The 27924-nt window shown below is 41.1% G+C and overlaps 1 long non-coding RNA gene across 1 annotated transcript in view; it reads left to right on the top strand.

Annotated features, from left to right (window-relative positions):
• LOC101042753 (uncharacterized) overlaps positions 1-27698 on the top strand; it is a 29370-nt gene extending 1672 nt beyond the window's left edge. The window contains exon 2 of the long non-coding RNA XR_012515719.1: positions 247-27698. This is a non-coding gene — a long non-coding RNA (uncharacterized LOC101042753). The remainder of the gene's footprint in view (positions 1-246) is intronic.
• Positions 27699-27924: the final 226 nt, after the last annotated feature.

Here is a 27924-nt window from a genome sequence, read left to right as displayed (position 1 = left end):
ACATGTACATACAATTTTTAGCTGGTTTTATCCATTAAATATATATTGGGAGCAATTCCCCATATTTTAAAATATTCCACAAGAATGTGATATTTTGTGGATGTATAATTTTCTATCATTTAGATGTCCCACTAAATGTCTGATTATTGAATGTTTATATTTGCATTATTTTTGCTGTTATAAATAACTGAAGGAATATCTTTCCATATAAGTATCTGTGTGCTTTTCTGGTTTTCTCCCCCCTAGGATAAATTCGTAGACGTGGAATTCCTGGATCAAATGGTATGAACCAGTTTAAGGTTTCTTCAAAACACCTCTCACCTAATTCATTTATTATATGTGGTAGAAATATTTTTTAGCCATTGTTTGCCTATTGATTTTTATCATTTATAGTTGTGATTTTTAATATGTTATAGTTTTACATGTTAGATTTCCATATCTGACCATTTTAAGTGTTGTGATTTTTTTCTTTCCTTTGATTAGTGTATTCACCTGTATTTTTCCTAATTATTTAATTGCTTCATTTTTTACAGCTAACTCTTTAATCCTCCTATAATTCATTTTGATTTGTGGTATACAGAAGGAATTAATGTGTTTTCCCCTAATAAGTCACCAATTTTTTCAGCATCACTTATTGAAAAATCCAACGCAACAACTGTTCTTCCATTAGATAGGGTGTAGCTTTACACAGGTCGGCCATTTTCTTTACACAAGATGGTTACATTTCGCAATAGTACTCCTACCTTCTTGCAGCTTCTGACAGCATACTAGAGCACCATGTTTGTGCTTGTGTCTTTCAAAAATCCTAGGCACATGCAGATTAGGGAAGTGGTTTTTAAACAGGATTTTGTTTTTTCATTTTAAATATGTTTGTCACATGCTTGTTACAAACTAAAATTAAGGAATCCAAATATATGAAACCACTGTTTGAGGTGTGCTATTCCTCTTGGGCACCTGATATCCCAATTGTGTGTTTTAAAAAATGCCCCCAGGGTTAAAGTTTCTCCTTCAACCTCTCTTTTTTTTTTTTTTTTTTTTTTTTTTTTTGCTCCTTAGATACTCAAAGAGTTAGTTTCCTGGACTCCGTTTCTGGAATTTTCTAGAATGATATAAGAGGGAAATAGAAGGAATGTGTGAGGAGTTGAAGTAAATAATGTTTGCCAGCCTGTTGCTGACAGTAGACTGATGTAGGGATTTAAAGAAGCTAGGGTGAGTTTTAATTCATATGCTACCACTGCCACTACCTCTTCTAGATAGGGACACACCCCAGTGGTCCACCTCTTTTCACTGCAGATGTAAGGCTCGAGCTATAAAGCAAGGAGTTTTTTAGTAGGAGATGGGTTAAATATTGCCCAGAGAGATCCGACAAGTAAAATCACTTGCTACCCATTACCAACGCTTTCTCTCGCCCCCAGCGAAGCTTTCTTTCTCTATTGACTTCTGGCCCGGGCCTCTAGCTTTACTGATTCTGGAAAAAAAAAAAAAGGGGAGGGGGGCGGAGGATGGCACGTGAGTGGGAGGCTGCCTGGCCAGCGGTTATTGCAAGGGGCTCTTTTGGCTCACAGCCTCAGTCCCAGTAGTTTCCTGACTTGCCGCATTAGGCTGTGTTTTGTTTATGAGGAGGCTGGTTTCCCTGGCAATGGCAGCTCTCCAGGGCATGCGCAATTGCTCCACTGCAGTAGCAGAATGCGGCTGCGGGGGGCCGGGGGAGGGATCCTGAGGGCCGCAGTGGCTGGAGTTATTTGGCAGACATGACGTCAATTTTTCTGAGCTACACTGCCGTCGTTATTGTATATAGAGCATTACTTTTTTTTACTTTTTTTTTTTTTTTAATAAAGCTTGGAAGGTTTTTAGCCACTCCCTTTCTTTCCTCCCAAATTAACTGCTTTCTATATGCTCACCAGTGACCACGAAGTCATTCTAAGGCTTGAGGACACCGATGCCTTCAGGGCCCCGAGGGAAATCATAACAGTGTGAGAACAGGAAACAGACTGCCTGGATTCAGACCTCTGCGGCTTGCTAGTTGCATGACTGCAGGACAGCTACTTAAATCTCTCAGTTTCCTCAGATGTAAAACGAGGATGATGACAGCATGTTTAGAGCAGTGTCTAGCACATAGTAACCATTATGTAAGTGTTGTCTATTATTATTTGTAGATACAAAGGGAGACTTCCCTGGAAGCAGACTTGTGTCCGCAGTGTACAAACTCACCCTGTAATGCACACAATGGCCAGATACACAAACACACATTTATCCCCACAGCACACAGACTCTTGTCACAGTACACAGACTTGCCTTCCAGTACACAGACATATCCAAAGGCACACTGACAAGCACCACAGCAAAAAGACTTTCCCCAGAGCACACAGACACTCCCATTCCCTGTATCAATAGACTCTCCCAGAGGCACCTATATTCTCCTTAATGCAGAGACTCACCTGAGGCGCACTGATGCACCCAGCATGACACAGACTTGCCCTCCATAAGGACTCCACTATGGCACACAAACAATCCCAACATCGCATACTGTTCCCACATCACACAAACACTTTCTAGGAAATGCAAAGCCTACAGACTTACCCCATAGAGCACGGCTTCACCCACAAGATACATATTCTCAAGGCCAATAGTCTCACTCCACAGCACACAGATTTTCTCCAGAGCATAGAGCTTTTTCCTACAGCAAACAGACTCTCCCCAGTGCACACAGACTCCCCTGACATCACACACTCTCACCACAGATCATAGACTTATCCTAGAGCACAGGGACTCTTGCCAATGAAACAGACTTTCCCCAAGAACAGACTCATGAGACAGCTTGAAGACCCGCATCATGACACAAAGACTCCCACAACAGACAGACTCACCCCATTGTGCACAGACAAGCACCCCAGGCCACAGACCCCGCAACACACAGATTTGCCCAACCCTACAGAGACACTCCCCAGAGCACATAGACTCGCCCCAAAAAGCAGACTAAACCCATAATAGAGAGACTCTCCCTATAGCTATCAGACAAGCTTACCCCACCACATAGAAATGCAACAAGACATCTTACAACAGATATCACTCCTTGATGCACAGAATTGTGCAACAGCACACAAACTTTTTCTACAATGCACAAATTCATGTCACAAAAGACATGTTTACCACATAATACAAATACTTGCTCCAGAGTGCACTCATTTGCCCTAAAATACCTGGACCTTCCCCAAAACAGAGTTACCACACAATGTATGCTGTGTCCCTGCATCATCAAAATACAACTGAAATTTCTCAGACCCACTCTGATCAATAGACATATCTCACAATACACAGGTTGGCATCAGAGCGGAAAAAACTGGCTGTACCACAGACAGAGTTATCCCACAACAGACAAACCCATGTTGTAGAGACACCTAATCTTTCTCTAAGATATTCAGACCTACCCTTTTGGGCACAGTCACAAATGTGATCCACAATACTGATGCAACCCACAGCATAGAAACACATCCCACAGCATAACACTCTAACTCCACGGTGCTCAGAAATGTCAGAGCACACATTTGCCATACATATTTATTTCATACAGAAAAAACAGTTCTGACAGTGCCTATACAATGCAAACGTGTATCCCAAAATATATGAAACTATTTGCTTTGTCACTCTTAGGTTTACCCCAAAGCACACAGACCAGTTTCACTGTTCAAGCTGCTGCCTACAAACAGGATATGTCTAGTCATGAACAGAAATTCACTAAAATGCACGGATTCACCCATCAATATACATCCTTTCCTCACAACTCAAACAAACACCACTGAGCACTAGACTCACCCCAAATGTATAGACAAGCCCTTCAGGGCACAGACTTATTCTGTAGCATACTAAATCATATCTACCACACCACACTTAGATGTGTCTTCGATTCACAGTTACGCCCGTAAACACATAGATTGCCTCCACAATGCACAGAATTGCATCATAACACAGACTTAATCTACAGTGCAAAACCAACAATGCACATAAACATTTCCCAGTCGGCAGATACACAACACACATATTACTGCTACAGTGTAAAGATTTCCATGGACAGACATGTTTAACCATGCTATTGAGCTACACCTCTGGCCTACAACAACAGAATACAGTTTGTGTAATGATTCCCAGCAAGGCCTCTAGACCCATACTAACTGGGTTTGAATTAAGGTCCCATCAGTTGCTGACTGTATCACCTTGGGTAAGTATATTTCTTTGTTCTTTAGTTTGCACCACTGTAAAACAAAGATAACAATAGTACCTACTTCAAAGAGTTGTTGTGAATAATAAATACATTAAGATTTGTTAAATGCTTATTCCAGTGCCTGACACATAGTGACAATTAGAATTGTTAATTTACATTACAACCATCACTATCATTACTACTAAAACCAAAAAGGCCTACCCCAGATACCTAGAATCATCTGACAACACGAAGACTCACCGTATAATATATAGATTAGCAGCCGAGCACAGTGGCTCACGCCTGTAATTCCAGCACTTTGGGAGGCCGAGGCCGGCGGATCACCTGAGGTCAGGAGTTTGAGACCAGCCTGATCAATAGGGTGAAACCCCATTTCTACTAATAGTACAAAAATTAGCCATGTGTGGTGGTGGGCACCTATAGTCCCAGCTACTCAGGAGGGTGAGACAGGAGAATTGCTTGAACTGGGGAGGCAGAGGTTGCAGTGAGCCATGATCACACCATTGCACTCTAGCCTGGGTGACAGAGTGAGATTTAGTCCAAAAAATGTATACATATATATATATATATATATATATATATATGCTCTAGAATATCTAGAAACATTCGACAGCACAGAGATACCCTGCCATAGTACCAACATACTCAACAGACAAGAACTCTCACCAGATGTCACTTGCCACACACAGAATTACATCACAAGTAAGAAATTTGTGCACAGGCTTGCTCCATAACACATCCCACAATACCCAGACTGGAAGCCAGGCTGTGTGTTATACCTAGTCTCACCCCACAAAGCAGAGGCACACAACATAACACACACACACACACACACACACACACACACACACATCCTAACCTCATAGATATGCCCTACATCACACAAACGCATCTTATCACACACATATTTTTGTTTCACAACATGCAGATACTCCTGTTCATCACAAACGTTCCTAAATGCATGCTCCTAAGATTGGCAGCATCACATTATAATACAGAGCCCCCATTCCACAACGCGTCTTACACTTATCTCATGCTTATCCCATAAAGAATTACATGCTCCACATCTCCTAAGTTGCCAACAAATCTGACTTACCTCATAATACTACCACACATATGACCAGGCTTCACACCACACAGGTATCTGTAATACCTAGATAAGTACTACCATGCAGAGATATCCTCTTAAACACAAAACTCTCCTAAATGCACAGTGTCATATCACAACAGACACACAAACTCATCCCATAACATGCAGACTTGCACTAAAACACCCAGACTCCCAGAAAGCAAACCCAGGCCCACAATGCTAAAACCTACCACACAGTGCCCAGACTGGCACACGACAAAGACTAGCCTCAACTCATCAAGTCTCAACCCACATAATATAAAACTTGTTCTACAATGGTGAAAAGCTTATACTCAGATCTCAGACTGCCTGGGTTCCAGTCCCACATGTATCACTTACTAAGTGTGTGATCTTGGAAAGGAAAGGTTTCTTGAACTCTCTGTGCCCTAGAGAGTTCAACCATTTTTTTTTTTTTTGAGACGGGGTCTCACTCTGTCACCCAGGCTGAGTGCAGTGATGCAATGTTGGCTCACCCCAACCTCTGCCTCCTGAGTTCAAGAGATTCTCTTGGCTCAGCCTCCCGAGTAGCTGAGACCACAGGCGTGCGCCACCACGCCATGCTAATTTTTGTATTTTTAGTAGAGACAGGGTTTCACCATGCTAGACAGGCTAGTCTTGAACTCCTGACCTCATGATTTGCCCGCCTCGGCTTCCCAAAGTGTTGGGATTATAAGCTTAAGCCACTGCGCCCGAGCCTCAGCTATTTATTAGGAATAATATTCTAAATAGTGGTACCTATCTCTTATGGCTGTTAAGAAGAATAAATGAGTTACTGCCTACAAAGTGTTTAGAACAATGCTTGGTAAAGAGTTTGTGTTTAGAACAATGCTTGGTAGTGTTATTGGTATTAGCTGATCAGGTTGTCATTGTTGTCATTACTCCACGTGGAACTGGACCATAAAGGTAAGTAAAACTCAATCTAAAACAACTCGAATCAACCCACAACGCATCGAATATCCCTCATAAAGCACAGAATCACATCACAATGAATACTCTCACCACCCTTTTCCTGTAACACCCGTATTGATGGCACCTATTTTTTTTCTTTTTTTGAGACAGAGTCTCGCTCTTGTTGCCCATGGTGGAGTGCAGTGGTGCCATCTCCACTCACTGCAACCTCCATCTCCCAGGTGGAGTGCAGTGGTGGCATCTCAGTTCACTGTGACCTCCGCCTCCCAGGTTCAAGCAATTCTCCTACCTCAACCCCGTGAGTAGCTGGGATTACAGGCACCCCTTACCACACCCGGCTAATTTTTGTACTTTTAGTAGAGACGGGGTTTCGCCATGTAAGCCAGGATGGTCTTGAACTCCTGCCTCAGGTGATACACCTGCATCAGCCTCCCAAAGTGCTGGGATTACAGGCTTGAGCCACCACACCCACCCTGACTGAACCTATTCTACAATGCCTAGAAGCATCTATCATATAGGTCTCTGCGTAACACCTAGACTTATCACACAACACCTAGACACACTACAATGCACAATATACCGATGAAACAGAAACTCATTTATGCAAAGACTCTTCTCAGTGTAACCAAATGCACCCTATCATACACACATATGTGCTCTACAATACACATACTCACCCCAGAACATCACATTGGCTCCACAACACAAATAACTCAATTTAAAATCTCTAGAAACAATCCAAAAACCATAGCCTTCTCCAATATGCAGGGTGGCATCGCACCACATAAACTTGACTACAATTAACAGACAAGATACCAAGACATGCCCCATAACACAGACATTATCCCCATGACATAAATAGTGGTCCAGCAAAATACTGTCTTGCCTATACAACACTAAGATTTGCTTCATAAAATACAAACCTGTTGGATAACACACATTAAAATATTTCAAAATGTACATATATATATATATTTCATAACACACAGACTTGCTGTACACCACTTAGACATACCCTATATCACCTAGACTTGACGCACAGTCACCAATTGCCCCAAAACACATGGCAATACCCCATAAACAGTGTCTCTCTTTTTTTTTTTTTTTTTTTTTTTTGAGATGAAGTCTCTGTCTGTCACTACCTCGGCTGGAGTGCAGTGGCGCAATCTCGGCTCACCACAACCTCTGCCTCCCAGGTTCAAGTGATTCTCCTGCCTCAGCCTCCCCAGTAGGTGGGACTACAGGCATGCGCCACCACACTCAGCTAATTTTTGTACTTTTAGTAGGGATGAGGTTTCACCGTATTGGCCAGGCTGGTTTTGAACTCCTGATCTTACTTCGGTAATCTACCTGCCTTGGCCTCCCAAAGTGCTGGGATTACAGGCATAAGCCACGATGTCCAGCCTCAGTCTCTCTCTCTGCCTTTTTTTTTTTTTTTTTGTGGGGGGGTGGATAGAATCTCACTCTGTCACCAGGCTGGAATGTAGTGCTCACTGAAACTTCTGACTCCTGAGTTCAAGCGATTCTCATGCCTCAGCCTCCCGAGTAGCTGGGATTATAGGCACAAGCCATCACCCCCAGCTAATTTTTGTATTTTTAGTAGAGACAGGGTTTCACCATGTTGGCCAGGATTGTCTCAATCTCCTGATGTCGTGATCCACCCACCTTGGCCTCTCAAAGTGCTCGGATTATAGGCATGAACCACTTCGCCTGGGCAGTCTCTCTTTTTAACACACAGACTGGCCACACAAAATAGCCTCTTCCTGCCACAACCTCTCTCACAGCAGTGCATCCCACAAAGATGGTCCTCACACAGAGAAACACAATGTGCAGATATGTTCTGCAACACATAGGCTTCCTGGACAAGACCTAGACTTGCCCGGAAACACCCAGATCCATTTAACATCATAAAGACTCATATCCCAGATTAGTCTGCCAACCCATGGGCATGTTTCACAATGCATGGATAAAACCACAAGGCATGGACATGCCTTACAACACATGGAAAATACCCAGACTCTACTTTTAACGCACAAACATCCATAAAACACTTCCTTGTCTTTTCAAAACTTAGCTTAATATCACGCATAGACATATCCCATTTCAACTAGCCTTGTCCTATAACTCCAAGATGCCTCTGAAACATAGAGATTCATCATGTCACACCTAGAATGCCCCCCTCGCCAACCCAGACTAGCTCCAGAACACCCAAATAGGAGCCACAGTATATGGACATAACCCCACATATATAAATCCTTCCTACAACATAACAACTGGTCCCACAAAACACTTTCTTGCTCCACAACACTTCTTATAACTTACAGACACTTCCTATAACTTACAGACATTTCCTGTAATTTACAGACACTTCCTATAATTTACAGATATGATTCACAATAGTAAGACTTGCTGTAACACATGCTGACTTATCCAAGCCACACAGAATCACAACATTATATGTATTATAGGACATGTCCGTGTATTTTGGGAAGAACTGAACTTACCCCATGACACCCAGGCCTTCCTCAAAATACATGGACATGTCCCATAATACATAGAATTTCCAGACAACGAAGACTAGTTCTGAAAAACAGGTTTTTTATTTCATAATACCAACATTTAGCTGAGAGCACACAGAAATGCTGAGCAAAACATGCATAAAACCCCATGATGCATAGACATGCCCTACAACACCCAAAGTCACTTCATATCACACAATCTCACTGCAACACACTGATACAAACTCATCCTGAGACACTCAGACTAACACATGGCATCAGGATCTACCCCCACCTAACCTTAAGTGCCCGTTGTCACCAGAGTGACATTGCAGTAGCCAGACTTGACCTGTAATAGTCTAATTTGTCCCATAACAACTGGACAAGACAATCTGCACAATACATACAAAGACCCCCAAAATGTTTATTTGTCTCTACAACACTGACAGTTTCTTAAGAACACACCCAAATGCTGAAAAATACACAGCCAAGTCCTGCAGCACCAAGATATGCACCTATAACACCCAGATTTGCCACACAACACCCAGAATGTCCCTGCACAACACCAAAATGCACCACAATAAGAATACATGCCTTGCAACACCAGGGCATGCCTTACACCAGCAGTCCCCAACCTCTTTGGCACCAGGGACCATTTTCGTGGAAGACAGTTTTTCCACAGTCTGGGGGTAAGGTGGAGGGGTGGTTTTGGGATGAAGCTGTTCCACCTCACATCATCAGGCATTAGATTCTCAGAAGGAGTGCACAATCTTGATCCCTCTCATGAACAATTCACACTAGGGTTCACACTCTTATGAGAATCTAATGTTATCGCTGATGTGATGGGAGTCAGAGCTCAGGCAGTAATGCTTGCTCACTCACTGCTCACTTCCTGCTGTGTGGCCTGGTTCCTAACAGGCCATGGAGTGGTACTTGTCCATAGCCCAGGGGATGGGGCCCCTGCCTTATACCACGTGGCATGCTCTGTAATACACAAACCTTGCTAATAAGATAGACTGACTATAGTTACTTGCCTCGGTAACATGAAGACATGCTTTAGACCATGTAGAAATGTTGGATAACACACAGAAAAGAAACACACAAATAACAGATATCCCCTGTGACATTTACACTCATTTCATAATGCTCAGGTTCAGCTGTGACAGCTAGATTTACCCCAAATACCTAGACCTACCCCACAGCGCCCAGACATGCCCCACATAACCAGAAACATCACATATCACTCAAGCACCTTCCAACAATCAGACTTGCCTGGCAACCCAGACTTGTCCTACAATACATAGTAATGGCCCACAGCCAAGAGACTTCTCACAACTTACATACTGGCCACAAAAAGCATCTTTTTGCTTTCGCAACATCAAGACTTTCCACACCACACATAGAAACAATGAAAAAAGTGCAGAAAACCCCAGAGTGTACTGGTATGCCTCATAACATCCAGACTCACACCAGAACACATGACCTAGACTGACCCAATAACACACATTTAATACCCACAATAAACAGAAATGCTGTCTATTATATGAATTCATCATGCAACAGTCACACTGTCCCCACAAACACCTTTCTTGCCTCAACAACAAAAATACTAGCTTCACAGAACAGAGAAATGCTGGACAGTGCACATATAATTAAAAAAACTCAACCTCACAGACATAGCATTAATCACTTGAATGTGTTATGTAATAACAGGCATCATCTTATGGCACACATGTCTACCCCCTAACACCAGAATAGCTCCATAAAACACCTGCTTTCTTCTACAGTATGAAGACTTGCCTCTCAGCACAAGTCTGACATGCAGGAGAACACTCAGACAAAACCCTTAACATACATAAATATCACCCAGATTCACTCCACAACATGAAATCTAACCCCATGAAACCCATACTACTCCACAAAACCAGACACACTTTATATCACCCAGACTAGCTTCACAACAGCCAGACATAATGCAAAGCAGTCCCACAACTCATGAAAATACTCCACACCCAACAAACCTTCCCCCAACACAGAAACTTGCCAGGAAAAACAACTTCTTGACAGTCTCACACCAAGTCTTGCTTCAAAGCACACAGAAGGGATACAAAATGATAGAAAACATGCAGAAAAACTTTGCAATGTGCAGATATACACCAGCACTGCCCTCACATTACAGAGAGTAATACAACAAGATCCATGCTGGTTCCACAATACACAGACACATTCCATACACACACACAGATATGCCCCCAAAGAAATAGATTGTCTCCATTATGTGCATATGAACCCAACGAAATATTTTTGGACGTACTGTACCACCCAAACTTGACTCAGAGCACACATAAATACTGAAGCACACAAATGAAACCTACACTGCCCAGATATATCTATAGTTTGAAGGTTTGCTGCGAAATACCCAGACTTACCCCATGATATACAGACATGGCTCATTAACCTATACTCAGCTTGAATCACAAGGACTAACACAGCAACAATTGGATGTGGCCTACAACTGCAGACATGCCCTACCAAATAACTTTTTGCCTTCATAGAATGAAGACTTACCTCACAGAACACGGGATGAACAACACAGACAAATCAGACAATGCAGGAACATGTCCCATGACACCCAGACTTGCTGTACAAGATTCAGACTCACACTGTGGCACTCAGACTCACTTAATAAGACTGATTACTTCACAACATACACACATCACTCAAAACATACAAACAACATCTGCAACTAACAGACATGCCCTACAATACAGGGCATGCCACATAATTCATAAACTTTTTCTACACTGCCAACACTTGTCTCACAATACAGACATTCTGGATAGTGCACAAATAAACCACAAAGATGTGCCTCGTAGCACCCAGACTTGCCTCATTACTTTCAGACTTACCTTATGACACCTTCATGTACCTATATTATGTGCATTCACCCTGGAACACTCAGCTTAGCCCCAGAATATACTTATATGTCCATGCTCCACAACGTATGCACATACCTTCCAACATATGGACACACCCACAATACACAAACGTTTTACACAACATAGACTGACTCCAAAGAATGGCATCATAGTGCACAATTACAACCAGCTCAGATCTACCCTGCAGAACAAAGACCCCCATACTTACCACACAATTCCTAAATTTACACCAAACACTCGAACTCATCCCAAAATACATAAACCCACCCTAGAACAGATGCAGCACCACACATAGATTTGCCCTCACTTAGAATAAATTCACAGCTCACACTTGTCACCCAATGTGCAGACACACCTTACAATGTACAGACATTTCACAATGTAGACATTGCCTGAGCAAAGCACAGAATTCTGTAACATCACAGAGCTCTTCCTACAATGTTGACTTACTTCACAGCACCCTACATTGCATCAGAACAGAGACTCCACCCAAAATATATGGCTTCTTCCACACCTCCTGGATACAGCTCACAATACACAAATATGTCTTGTAAGATATAGACTCCTCTGAAACATGAAGTATTGTATAAGAACTTACAAGTATTTCTCAAAACATACACTCCATAATTAATGGATACACAACATCTAGTCACATTCTCAAACACATAGACTTGCCTTCCTCCCCACCACCCCCTGCTAATGCATGCAGCAGGTTTAAGATACACTGCAGAAAACAGACTTGCCCCACTCTGCATGGAATTCTGCCCAACTTTCAAATTCATTCTACAATGCACAGACTTTTACTCATATGTGGCATTACCCCACAATGCAGAGACTTACCCACAAAGCAAACGATTACCTCAAAATGCACAGAGCCACCAGCTATGCACTCAAACACACAGACATGTGCCACAACACCAAGAAACACTCTACAACATGCATATGAGCCCACGTTGTCTGGTCTCTTCCATAACTTCCACACTAACCACTCAATATCTAGAGCAGCTTACTACGTCACACATGCTCCATGGCATAGGACTCCCAGCACAGCCTATGGAACCCTGTCACAATGAACAATTTTACCTCACAGTGCAAAAATTCACAAAATGCCAAGACATACTCCACAGCTCATTCAATACCACCATAACACCTAAAGTTGACTGAAGAGTCGGTCATGTACCAGAGTACTACACATATGCCTCACAATGCCTACAATGAACCTACAAGGAAATGCCTTGCCCTATATTGCCCATGCTGACACCAGGACATGCCCTATAACCCACAGATAAGTTCCATAATGGAAAAATCTCCCTAACAATGCACAGCCTCACTCTACAACATACAATTGCTCCATTATGAGAGGAAGAGATCCCAAATATCCAGCCTCACCCATGAACTCATGGTCTTGCCACATCACATCAAGACATGTCTCACAATGCACAAACTAGCTCCACAATGCTTAGATACAACTTATAGTGGACACATGAGCACTATGACAGAAAGGTTTCCCTACAAACACAAAATTGCATTCTGATGCACAGATTTACCCCACAAATGCTCACAATCACTCTGCAATACAAATACCCCACAAAAAACCATGTGCGCCCCCACCCAACACCCAAAATTACCCTAGGACTCAGAGACTTGCATCACAGGATCAAGACCTACCCCATATTGTACAGATACGCTCCTCACCAGACATGCCTTTTACAATACAGCCTCACCCCATGAGCTACCCTTGACTGAAACCCTAGACATGGTCTACAGTGTATTTATCCCCACAACAACTTGGAAAACTCTCTAATGAAAGGCACGTACTCCAATGTACAAAATATCTTGCAAATTCATAGACATTTCCCACAGTCCCAGAATTGCCACATCATTTTCAGACCTTCTTCCAAATGCAGACTTACTCTAAAACACTTAGAATCAAATCACACCTGCAGACTCAACCCATATTTGATTCTCCTCATAGTGCACAGACATGCTCCACAGCACTCAGACTCTCCTAGAACACGCAGAATCTCATCACAACCTCACATCACCCCACAGCATCAATACGTGACCTACAAAACATAAAGTGTACATGGCAATTCACACCAAGCATCACAATGTACAGACTTGCCCCACAACGCTGAGACACATACCCTGTGATGCACAGACACAGCTTATCACATGAAATCACCCCACAAAACAAGCCATCACATAACACAAAAACCCACAATTTAAGGCATGCTTAATTATAACTTGGCATACCCCACAACACCCAAAATTGCATTATAATGCAGGCTGACTTTCTAGTCATGGTCCTATAGTATTATAGGACACAAGAAAACAGAAGCTTCACCGCACCCCTGAATTGCCCCTAACCACCCACATTCTGCTTACAACAGCAAGACACACCTCATATCACATCTAGAACCAGCATGTATCATACAAACTTTGCCTGATAATGCACAGAATTGGACCACAAGTTCCAGAATTGCCATGCTAGGTATAAATAGAGCCCCATTCCTGAGGGACTGCAAACCTCAGAAAACAACAACAACAACAACAACAAAACATAAATTTCCTATAAGGCACAGATGCACTATAAAATGCAAATATTGCTCCATCACATGGAGATTTACTATAGCTGTCCAGAATCAACCCATGAAATATATAGTCTCACCCCATGACTTCAGGACACATCCCACAATATGCAGACAGTCATGTATAGACCACAACACCGGGAACATGCCCTACAAGGTGAGGACATGATCCGCACTCTGTAGACTGCATATAATCCCATAGCACTGCATATAATTGCATCCAGGAAACCATAATCATAAAAGTCCCAGCACCTAGAATCATTCTCACAAAGCATACTCACCCCAAACCAGATGCCCATGACTGACTGGGTCCACACTTTATAGAGATAACCTGTGGTAAAAAGGAATTTGAGAAGAAAAAAATATATAGAGAGAGATGTACGACAACCCACAGAGTCCCTATGTGCCATTTAGATATGGTTCTTTTCTTTTCTTTTTTTTTTTTTTTTTGAGGTGGGATCTTGCTCTGTCGCCCAGGCTGGAGTGCAGTGGTGTGATCTGGGCTCACTGCAACCTCCTCCTCTTGGGTTCAAGCAATTCTCTACCTCAACCTCCTGAGTAGTTGGGATTACGGGTATGTGCTACCACGCCCAGCTAATTTTTGTATTTTTAGTAGAGACGGGGTTTCACTGTCTTGGCCATGCTGTTCTTGAACTCCTGACCTCGTGATCCACTCCTCAACCCCCACAGAGTGCTGGGATTACAAGCGTGAGCCACTTCACCCAGACTATATATGCCTCTTTTAATGTAGAGAAGAAACTTGCAGTGCAGACATGTGTCCCACTTGGCACAGATTGGCACCACAAGGAACTCCCTCACAGGACCTACACTTACCTATACTTTGAATAACCCACATACTTGATCACAACCTACTTTCCTATCAGAAAGACTCATGCCACAACATAAAGCTCATTATTCCAAAGCACATAGAACCAACTCTCAATGCAAAGAGGCTTCCCTTGTAACAAAAAGATGTTCTCTACTACATTCAGACTTACCACACCTCACCACACTTGACCCACAACATCTGACCTTGCACCACTACACAGAGACATGCCATTTCACCCAGAACACTCAGGGTTGGCTCATGGCTTTCTTTCTTTTTTTTTTTTTTTTTTTTTTGAGACTGAGTCTCACTCTGTCGCTCAGGCTGGCATGCAGTGGTGTGATCTCGGCTCACTGCAACCTCTGCGTCCTGGGGTCAAGCAATTATCTGACTCAGCCTCCGGAGTAGCTGGGATTACAGGCACCCACCACCACGCCCAGCTAATTTCTGTATATTTAGTAGAGACTGACCTTGTGATCTACCCGCATCAGCTTCCCAAAGTGCTGGGATTACAGGCATGAGCCACCACACCCAGACTGCCTCATGGTCTTTATACACCCCTACCTTAGATTCGTATCAGGATGCAGAGAAGAGGCACATACAGGGAAGTGTAATCCACAATGCACGTTCTCAGTCCACAACACATAGACTTGTCCCAAATTTCACAGCTGGCTCTCATAATTCCCAGACTTGCTACACAATACTCAGAAGGCCTTACAGCACCTGGAAAAAGCAGTATGATAAGTATGCTCGCTCTAGAACATTCAGATTCACTCATAAGGGACAAACTCACGTCAGTTACATCTAATACCCAATACCATATTGTTTGCTCCACAGAATATGAGGAGAGGGCCTAAATGCTCACACAGAGCTTTGACAAGTGACTTTATTTCTTTGAGTCTGGTTTACCCATTTGTAAACATGGATGCAATATTTACTTTTAGAATATTCCAAGGATTAAATGAGATAACTTCAGGAAAGAATCAAGGTTCAGAACATAAAATTTAGAGGCAGACTTGCCTGCTTCCAGTCCTGGCTCCACCACTCCCTGGTGCTATGACCTGGGCACATTTAGATATTGAAATGCTCTGTGGTAGAGCACAAGGAATATGTGTTTGGTGTCTGTCAGACCTGGTTTTGAAATTTGTCTCTGCCACGTATTGGCCATATGACCGTAGGCAAGGTACTTTAATTCACTGATCTTTAGTTCCTCACTTATAAATTGGGGATGATGGTGGTCCCCACATTCAAGGCTGTTGTAAGGATTAAATGATTCCTGGCATCTTAATCTAACAAGCAAGAATGTACAGGCACAGACAGAGACTCATACCCAGTGTGTGAGTATATGTATATTATGTACACATGGATACATAGACATGCAGAAGCTCACACAGATTAATATTTGCAAGTGGTAAACATAGGGACCAAACATGTCCACACAGATGTAGATGCTCTTATATGCCCGGATTTATGCAGAAATAAATACAGGTGAATACAGATAAGGTCCCGCAGACTTACATATGTACACCTAGACATGGCTACTGCCCCCAAACAAGACAGGATTTCACCCACTGAAATGATGACACACTCAAAACCCACATTGCAGGCTGGGCATGGCAGCTCATGCCTGTAACCCCAGCACTTTGGGAGGCCGAGGGAGGTGCATCACCAGAGGTCAGGAGTTCAAGACCAGCCTGGCCAACATGGTGAAACTCCATCTCTACTAAAAATACAAAAATTATCCGGGCATGGTGGTGGGTGCCTGTAATCCCAGCTACTCAGGAGGCTGAGGCAGGAGAATCGCTTGAACCCAGGAGGAAGAGGTTGCAGTGAGCCAAGATTGTGCCATTGCACTCCAGCCTGGGCGACAAGAGTGAAACTCGACCTCAAAAAGCAAAAAAAAAAAACATTACAGGCACATACACAAAGCATCCTGTAAATGTACTTGCATATATAGACGTTTAATGCACATGCAGATGTACACTCATGCTATGTATGCTCACACAGAAACACTCAAGCAGACTACATCTTAAGCATGTAAGAGACATACACATATTTCTAGATAATACCTACCCAAATACACTCTAAAACATGCATATGTACATATAGATAGCCATGGGCACACAAATACACAGATGTAGAGACATGCACCTTCACATGTCAACATATATACACACTGGTATGCACATATCCACATACACAGATCTACAAATGTGTGCCTATGTTCATGAAATACAAGTCCTAAATGCACATTGAATATATGAATATACATGCATGCATGTGCCAGTGTTGGTACGTGGATGCATTCACGGATTTAATCATGCCACAAACAGAAACACAGATTTACATATACACAGACATTAGAGACACATACAATTTGTACATATGAGAAACACAGACACCTAACCACAAAGAAGCACTTTTTCTTTCTTTTTTTTTTTTAAATGGAGTCTCAATCTGTTGCCCAGGCTGGAGTGCAGTGGTGCTGTCTCAGCTCACTGCAATCTTCGCCTCCCAGGTTCAAGAGATTCTCCTGCCTCAGCCTCCTGAGTAGCTGGGACTACAGGTGCATGCTGCCACGCCCAGCTAATTTTTTGTATTTTTGGTAGAGACGGTGTTTCACCGTGTTAGCCGGGATGGTCTCCATCTCCTGACCTCGTGATCCACCCACCTTGGCCTCCCAAAGTTCTGGGATTACAGGCGTGAGTCACTGAGCCCAGCCAGAAGCACTTTTTCAAAGTAGGCTAGGACTTTTAATATGCCCTTGTCTTAGTCTCTTCGAGAGAATGGAAATTATCAAGCTCCTTCTGCTGCATATACTGTATAAAAGTAGATGTGGACATTACCAAAAGGATCTCTAAAAGATCTTGAGTTCACATGTGAGTATGCACACATCTCACAAACCCACATGCAAATGTACTTTCACGTGCAGAGAATCAGAGACATAAAATCACATGGAATTGCAGAAATAGAAACATGTGCATAGACATGTATAGTAAGATAGACACACACCTCACTGAAATGTCAAACTGTAATATTTAAATGCATGTGTATTGAAGTTAAAAACAAAACAAAACCTGCATTTTTATCCCAGCTCTATCACTTACTAGTTCAATGATTTGGGGTCATTTTCTTGCCTTCTCACCTATAAAATGGGAGTAATATTAGCACCTATCTTTTAGAGTCATTTGAAGATGTAGTGAAATGAAGGGCTTAGCTCAGTGCTTAGGATGTCATAGATTCTGCTGCTATTGCTGCTATATTGCAGCATGTGTCTGTAGTCTCAGCTACTCAGGAGGCTGAGGCAGGAGAATCTATTGAACCTGGGAGGCAGAAGTTGCAGTGAGCCAAGATTGTGCCACTGCACTCTAGCCTGTGTATTTTTTGGTTTGGGTACAAAGTGCTTAGCTAGATAACGGTTTGGTTTTTGTGGTCAAGCTGCATGATTATTTCATAGAGATGTATTAATCAATTTTTTGGTAAATGTATTAATAAAGAATAATTATCCAGGTGTGGTAGCTCAAGCCTGTCATCTCAGTACTTCGGGAGGCCAAGGCAGGTGGATTGCCTGAGCTCAGGAGTTTGAGACCAGCCTGAACAACACGGTGAAACCCCATCTCTACTAAAATACAAAAATAAATAAATAAATAAATAAATAAATAAATAGCCAGGCGTGGCGGCGTGTGCCTCTAGTCCCAGCTAGTTGGGAGGCTGATGCAGGAGAATTGATTGAACCTGGGAGGCAGAGGTTGCAGTGAGCCAAGATTGCGCCACTCCACTTTAGCCTGGGAGACAGAGTGAGACTCCGTCTCAAAAAATAAATAAATAAAAAGAATAATTTATTAATGTAGTAATATAGATTATGTTCACAAACAAGGTCACTGCTGAAATTCTCAGTGATCAAAGGGATTATTACGGTCTCTGGCAAAAGGAAAGACTTGAAGCAAATATTTCTTGCTAGTGTGGTTTGTTGTTGTTGTTACTGTTGTTAGTATTCTGTTCCTCTTTTCAGGAAGAGATGGAAGATTGAGAGAGCAGGGTGCAAGAAGGGGAAGAGGGCTTCTTGCCCACTGCACATTAGCCACCTAGTGACCAAATTGAGTAAGTACCGTATTTGTGGATTGCTCAGAAACGTTCCTAAACTTCACTCATTGCAAGTTTGTGTAACCACCCTGGTGAATAAACATGTATACATCAAGTTGTAGCGGTTTCTGCTACATATCTAGAAATAAAAAAGTCATAAAATAAAAAGAAATCTTTGTCTCTAACTTTTCCCCCTGCCGCCCCGAATTTCCCTTTGGAATTCACTGAGTCTGGGTTCTATAGCAGTGATCTTCATACTTTCTAATTATTTACCACCTAAAATCATTTTGGAAAATAATCAACTCCATCAAACATCTTGAAATGAACATCTGAAATTTCTTATCATAAGTTTAAATATTTGTAGTGTTATTATTTCCAGCATATTGTGAATACTCATACTTTTAAATTGATTTCATCAAATTTTTGCATGCATTCAATGAAATAAAAATACCATACTCATTTGATATTCATAATTGTTGATTAAAAAAACATGAACAAGGTCTTCTTTAGCAGTCAGAAATTTTAAGTAATTTTTCTATCTCCTTGAAATTGCCATCCCATTCAACTTCTCTACATAATGTATAGCAATGCATATATTTTTAATGTTGAAAGGCCCTTTATTAGTCACCTTACCATACATGCCTGCAAAAAGCATAGAAGAATTGAAATAAATTTTCTGTGACTCTAAGCCTTAAAACATTAATTTAATTTATTATTTTAGTTTAGTTTAGTTTTTTTGAGATGGAGTCTCGCTCTGTCACCCCAACTGGAGTGCAGTGGTGTGATCTCGGCTCACTGCAACCTCCACCTCCCAAGTTCAGGCACTTCTCTGCCTCAGCCTCCCAAGTAGCTGGGATAACAAGTGCCCACCACCACCCCGGCTAATTTTTGTATTTTTAGTAGAGATGGTGTTTCACCATGTTGGCTAGGCTGGTCTTGAACTCCTGACCTCATGATCCACCCACTTCAGCCTCCCAAAGTGCTTGGGATTACAGGTGTGAACCACTGTGCCTGGCCAAGATTAAAATTTTCATCATAAAATTATTACTAATACACACTTAATCTGAAGAACACAAAATATCACACATTTGGTAATTAGTAAAATGAAAAATAATTCAAGATATAGTCTTGCTCTGTTGTCCAGGCTGGAGTGCAGTGGTGCCATCTCGGCTCACTATAACCTCCGCCTCCCAGGCTCAAGCAATTCTCGTGCCTCGGCCTCCAGAGTAGCTGGGATTACAGGTGCGCACTACCAAGCCCAGCTAATTTTTGCATTTTTAGTAGAGATGGGATTTTATCACATTGGCGCCAATGGTCTTGAACTCCTGGCCTCAAATGATTCACCTGCTTCCGCTTTCCAAAGTGCTGGGATTACCAGCCTAGAATTAAACTGTTTAACGATATTTTATGAAAGAGTTTTAAAAAATTGCTAAATATAAAACTAGCACATTATTTTATTTTTGATAATAGGAGGTAGAAAATATGAAGGTTATTTATAAAATGAAATAAAGATTGATTTTTTTTTTTCTTTTTTGGAGTCAGAGTCTTGCTCTTTCTCCCAGGCTGGAGTGCAGTGGTGCGATCTCAACTCACTGCAACATCTGCCTCCTGGGTTCAAGTGATTCTCACACCTTAGCCTCTGGAGTAGCTGTGATTATAGGTGCGAGCCTCAACACTTGGCTAATTTCTGTCTTTTAGTAGAGGCAGGGTTTCACCATGCTGCCCAGGCTGGTCTCAAGCTCCTAGACTCAAGCAATCCATCTGCCTCGGCCTCCCAAAGTGCTGGGATTACAAGCTTTAGTCCCTGCAGTTGGCCAATGATTGATTTTAATTGGAAAAGATATTTTACAATACAGTCTGATAAAACAGATTCTAACAGGTTTAATAGAATGATCGCAAAATTTCTGAAATAAATCACATAATTTCTTCTTTAATTAATTAAAATTTAAATTTTAAAATATTTTTGATACATTTGTACATACTTATGAGGTACATGTGAAATTTTGTTACATGCATAGAATTTGTAATGAATCAAGTCAGGGTATTTAGGGTCTCTATCACCTGAGTATTTATCATTTCTATGTGTTGGGTACATTTCAGATCCTCTTGTCTAGCTATTCTGAAAAACACAATATATTGTTGTTACGTATTGTCACCCTACTATGCTATCAAACACTAGAACTTATTTCTTCTATTTAACTGTATGTTTGAAGCAATTAATAAACCTCTCTTCATCTCTCCCCTCCTGCCTATACACCTTTCCCAGTCTCTGATGTGTATTATTCTACTCTCTACCTCCACAAGATGAACTTTTTTAGCTCCCACATGTGAGTGAGGACATGTGCTATTTGTCTTTTTGTGCCTGGTTTATTTTACCTAAGATAATGGCTTCCAGTTCCATCCATGTTGCTGCAAATGATAGGATTTCATTCTTTTTTATGGCTGGCCCAGTAGTATTCCATGGTTTATATGTGCCGTATTTTCTTTATTCATTCATCTGTGGTTGGACACTTAGGTTGATTCCATATCTTTGCTATTGTGAATAGTGTTGCAATAAACATGGTAGTGCATGTATCCCTTTGATATGTTGATTTCTATTCCTTTAGATAAATGCCCAGTAGTGGTATTGCCAATTTCTATACATAAGTTTTACCAGTCTAAATAATTTTTTAGTACTAGAAAACAGTCCAGTTATATTGAAAAGAATCAGCACCAGCAATATATACTGCAATTAGTTAGGAGATGCTTTTTTTTTTTTTTTTTTTTTCCCAGTTGATGACACATGTTAGTGATTAGTGTTGAAAATAGCTGAAAAATAATGCTTAATTTTATGCATGTGGGAAAAAAATGCTGTTCTTAGGCAGATTCATTTTATGCAGAATACATGTGAGAGTTGAGAACCTGAAAGTGAATTCATTGATACTCTTTCTACTCAAGTACTTCTTGAAAAGAATTTGTGGGCTGGGCGTGGTGAGACACGCCTGTAATCGCAGCACTTTGGGAGGCCAAGGCGGGTGGATCACCTGAGGTTGGAAGTTGGAGACCAGCCTGACCAAGATGGAGAAACCCCTGTCTCTACTAAAAATAAAAAATTATTCAGGTGTGGTGGTGCATGCCTGTAATTCTACCTACTCAGGAGGCCGAGGCAGGAGAATTGCTTGAACCTGGGAGGCGGAGTTTGCAGTGAGCCGAGATCACACCACTACACTCCTGCCTGGGTGACAAGAGCGAAACTCCATCTCAAAAAAACAAAAACAAAACCATAAAAACAAAAGAATTTGTGTAAAAGTAGCCTAAATTGAAGACCAATGTTCTAGTCTGTCTCCTGCAAGATTATTCCAGAAGAACAATATATTGTTGTAATTGTTGGAATAACTCATTTATTGTAGCTCATGTTCACAATTGTGGAGTGGAAGTCACTTTTGAATTTCTGCCAGATGCTTCCATGAGTGATTATGTTTGAGCAAAATGTTCTGGAAGGGATTTTTTGTTTTGTTTTGTTGATAAATATATGTATTGAATGAAGTTGTTTTGTCCAATATGGGAGCCACGATCACATCTGGCTATTTAACATTCGAAATGTGGCTAGTACACACAGATATGCTGTAAGTATAAAATGCACACTGGATTTCAAGAACAGGACAAACAAAATATTTCACTAATGTTCTATGTTGATAACATGTTGAAATAATATTTTGATGATATAGAATTAAATAATACATATCGCTAAATTTAATTTTACCTGATTTTTAAACTTTTAAAAAATGTTGCAATGTGAATATTTAAAATTACTTGTGAAGCTCACATTATATATATTAGATGACAGTGCTGGTCTAAAGTATATATAGGAAATCTCTCTAAGTTACTCTAAAACCACTTCTGTGGAAAAAATTGATTTTCCACTAATCTGGTTCAGTATATTGCTATTCTGATGTAACCTGTGCCTTTTACTAGATTTTGGGTTTCCATGTTGGGGGATTTTTAGTAGTAAGCAGGAAAAAGTTTAAAAAGTAATATTTCATTAAGAATATTGGGAAAAAGTCTTCTATTAGTACCTGGAAACTTTTCCAGTATGAACTTTGAAGGGTTTTTTGGTGGTTACATGTAAAGCTTTTCAAACTCTTCATAATTCTAGTGGTGGATAATGCATCCTATTGAAGACATGAAGTATTTAATCACAGCTGAAATTTTTAATGTAATTTTTTAATGTAAAATTAAGAGAAGTATACACTTTCAGATAAACTATGATGTAATGCTTTCATATTTATAGAATTTTAATTTTATACTTACTAATGAGCTCTTTTAGACTTAGTTAGATATACATTTTTATTATGTATCATGATATAACAACCGTGACCAAACTTGAGCATACACAGACAATGTCTACCCTCATTCAACCACCTTCTGGCCTACGGTGACCGTAAAATGCCATTGATTATAAGATCCATTCTGATTTTAGTGCTGTGGAATGTGACTTAAAAAATGCATCCTAGAATTGATAAAATACAGCAGGTCATTTATCAAGAGAAAAGGATCATGCAGGGCAAAAAGTCAAACTCAAAGACATCAGCCTAGTGAAAACATTTTTTCTCTATATTATTGTATTTGCAAATCTTAAAATGTGATTCTCTTTAAAATTTTGTCATAGTCCCCTTAAATAACATTCCATTATGCGTCTCATCATAATCGGTATTTCATGGTTTTCTTGGCATTCTGTTAGTTGTTTCCTGGTTTGGAAGTGGGAAGGCTAGGGAAGAATGGTGACAGGTGGGGCAGGGCTGGAACAGACTGGATCTCTCTAGACTGAAAAGTTCTAGTATCTCCATTGGGGGAGCTGCTTAGCACAGTCTTGTGTGAAGCTATGACTTCAGTGACTCTGTTTTTCTTCATAAGTAGGCTGACAGATGGAGTCTTGTCAAGGCTTAGTTTAGTCTTAACATAATCAGTGTATCCTTTCTTGACTGAAGGTTCTAAGAAGGGAAGGAATGAAGATTAAGCAGCTTCCCTAGTTTTTGTTTAATATTATATTTGGGAGGTCAGCAAGATGCATCAAAATTTCACAGGAAGTACATTATCTCAAGAAATCAATAAAATAAAAACGAGATTTGTCAACCAGGAATTATGGCACCTCCCTGATTCTAATGATACTCTTGATGATATAAGGATTTACAAGAAGTAACAAAGTGAATGTTTTTATGCAACAAGAAGAATAAGAGAACCAATGACACGTTTCTTCTCTTGTCCCTACAGTGAAACCTTACATTAAGACTTAGGTATTTCTTGAGGGTTTATAAGCAAGACCAACTTCATGGACAAAAGGGGCTTCTGAACAGGGCCCTTGCTTAAAAGGTTTCATGCTTGGCTTAATGCTTTGCTGTTACTGTCTTGAAATTCTTTGTTTTTTTTTTTGTTTGTTTTTGTTTTTGTTTTTGTTTTTGTTTTGAGACAGAGTTTAGCCCTGTCACCCATGCTGGAGTGCAGTGGTGCGATCTTGGTTCACTGCAACCTCCACTTCCCGGGTTCAAGCGATTCTCCTGCCTCAGCCTCCCGAGTAGCTGGGACTACAGGCACATGCCATCATATCCAGCTAATTTTTTGTATTTTTAAAATAGAGACAGGGTTTTACCATGTTGGCCAGATGGTCTAGATCTCCTGACCTCGTGGTCTGCACACCTCGCCCTCCCAAAGTGTTGGGATTACAGGCATGAGCCATTGCACCCGGCTGAAATTCTTAATAATTTTTGAAAAAAGGGCCCCACATTTTCATTTTGCACTAGGCCCTACCAATTATGTAGCTGATGCCGTTCAAAAGGAGATACTTGCCAGTGTATAATTAACTGAAGTTGCAAAATTAAATGAGAAGCATTACTTTTCTAATGTGCAGTGAATTCTTGCTGTCAGCTTATAACATAGGATTCATAAGCTATTATTGTTACGGTTGTGTTGTTAGGAATCATAGTTGTAGAACAGGAGTAGTTAGTACTACTCTACAGTACCTTATATTGACTCTTCATTTGTCCATGACACAACCTGGGGCATCTTCTGTGTCTCTATTTCCTCATCTATAAAATGTCTGTGACATTACACTTGCCCTGCTTAACCCCAGATAAGGCAATTGTTAGAATGAAATTGAAATTCAATTGTGACCTGCAACAGTTGAAACTGTAAAGGTTGAAACAGATGTAAAAGATTATTTATTCCTCTCCAGAGCTTGGAGCCTGGGTGGCAAGCGCCAGCTAGGGGCTCTAGGAATCTCAGTTTGACTCAGTAGTGAGGCTGCTCTGACCCATGAATACAGAGTAAGTATTCCAGGGGGTACTAAAGCCAGGAAAATAAGCCTTTGAAATCTCAAGAGTCCAACGGGGGCATCCCACTGCTGTCAAAAGGGCTGGGTTGAGGCATCTGGATGCAAATCACAGAAACGCAGATAGGATTAGAGGATTTGGAAGAAAGGAGAGGAGATGCAGCTTGGAAAGATCCTCTGAGCCACAGGGGCATGGTCATAGGCACTTATCTTGGGCACCAGATTGAGGAGGGAATGGCCAAGAATGCCAGCCTCTCAGACTAACAGAAATTTTCCTGTTATCCAGAAGAGAATTGTATTCAGAGTTGCCATTATTTGAATAAGGAAAGGACTCTCCTGTCTCTATTGCATGAAGGAACTTATTTTCCTTTCATAAATGGAATAAAGCTATCCCATAAAGGGAATAGCTCATAATAGAGATCTTGAGGAAGGTAGGAAATAACCAGATGGCTCCAGAGTATGAAAGAATGCCTGTAGATACTGACTTATGTAGTACATCCTGAGGGTCTGACTTAAACAGTTATAGGGTCTTGCTATGAAGTGCAATGGACAGAGGTGAAAGTGGAAGTTCAAATGAGGCCACAGAAAGTGCCGGTTGAAATGAGACAGCTGTGGTAGCAGGCGCCTGTAATCCCAGCTACTGGGGAGGCTGAGGCAGGAGAATCGCTTGAAACTGGAAGGCAGAGGTTGCAGTGAGCCGAGATCTCGCTCCTGCACTCCAGCCTGGGCAACAAGAGCAAAACTCTCTCTCAAATAAATAAATAAATAAATAAATAAATAAATAAATAAATGAAAGTGCCAGTTGAAAGATGATTTACAAATAATCTTGGCAATGCTTTTGCTCATTGATGGGAGATGGCGAACAACAGTTTGCTTTATTTCACGCTGTCCCTTCAGCATTGCTGGCAAAATGGCCGGTGTGCTCCTCCTTGTCTCTCAGCTCTGATCAGTCCTAGGGAATCAACTTAATTAAACCTCACTGTATCTTTGTAGGGAACTTCTAATCTATCTTTATAATAAGTAGAGTGACTATATTGGTTGCAATTTACCTAAAGAAAGCTTTTCCAGGGACACTTTGTTTTGCAAAAGTTTATTGGAAAATTTTTGTGTAAATTGGATTATGGTTAAAATTATTGAGTAGACCTTATTAACAGATTGTGTGCTGAATATCTTGAAAAGGCACCAATCGCACCTGATACATATGTTTTAATATGTACAGCTCTTAGCTTGATTAGGGTAGGTGCACTGTTGGGATTTCTATGAGAGAGGAAGGTCAAAATCTTCAAGTAAATGACTTTCCTATTGGCAAAGTGAGGATTATTAATTCACGGTTATTTGAGCTTTGCTCTTAGATTTGTACATTGAATCCAAGGTATTAAAAGGCAGAACAGAAACACTTTAATTTTTCCTGCAGCCCACTAGGTAGATCCAAGTAGACAACTTTTTAACTTTCCTCTTTCTATACTATATTTTGCCCTGCTGAAATGTGGTCTCTTTTGCAAGTGAATAAAAAAATCAAATTACTTAAATCCCCTAAAGAGAATATGCATTCAGGCAGCGATTCTATATCCTGAGATTTGTTCATAGTCATGTAGATAGAAAAGTCTTGCACGACAACGAGGTATCCCACTAAAATACTTATGTAGAAAGCAGTTAGTGTGACTTTGAGCTGACAAAACAATAAAACAATCAGTGAATAGCAGAAAGAACATTTCTTGGTAAGGCCTTATGGTAGAAGGCTATATATATATATATATATATATATATATATATATATATATACACACACATAGAGAGAGGTGGGCAGAGAGAGAGAGAGAGAGAGAGAGAGAGAAATACTGGCTGGGTGCGGTGGCTCACATGTGTAATCCCAGCACTTTTGGAGGCCAAGGAGAGCGGATCACCTGAGATCAGGAGTTCGAGACCAGACTGGCCAACATGGCAAAACTCCATATCTACTCAAAATACAAAAATTAGCCAGGCATGGTGATGGGCACCTGTAATCCCAGCTATTCAGGAGGCTGAGACAGGAGAATTGCTTGAACCTAGGAGATGGAGGTTTCAGTGAGCCGAGATATGCCATTGCACTCCAGCCAGGGCGACAGAGCCAGAGTCTGTCTCAGAGACAGAAAGAGAGAGAGAGAGAGAGAGAGAGAGAGAGAGAGAGAGAGAGAAAATAAGAAAGAGAGAGAAATAGAAATAGAGATTTATGTCTGGTGAAATGCCAGGTATTTGTTATTAGGTCATTTCTATTAGACATGGGACATACAGATGAAAGAGGGACAAGTAACAGGCAGTTTTGACAAACTTCAACACTTGGAATCAGGGCTTAAAGATGATAGCTACAAGCTTATCAGCTTCTGCAATAAGAGAGATTTTCTTTTTTGTCTAATCTGCTTCAATTGCATAATAGTAGGAAAATCCCT

This window comes from Saimiri boliviensis, chromosome X, assembly GCF_048565385.1.
Source record: "Saimiri boliviensis isolate mSaiBol1 chromosome X, mSaiBol1.pri, whole genome shotgun sequence".
Lineage (NCBI taxonomy): Eukaryota > Metazoa > Chordata > Mammalia > Primates > Cebidae > Saimiri > Saimiri boliviensis.
Note: the sequence above shows the minus strand (reverse complement) of the source record. Positions and strands in the feature narration are given on the sequence as shown.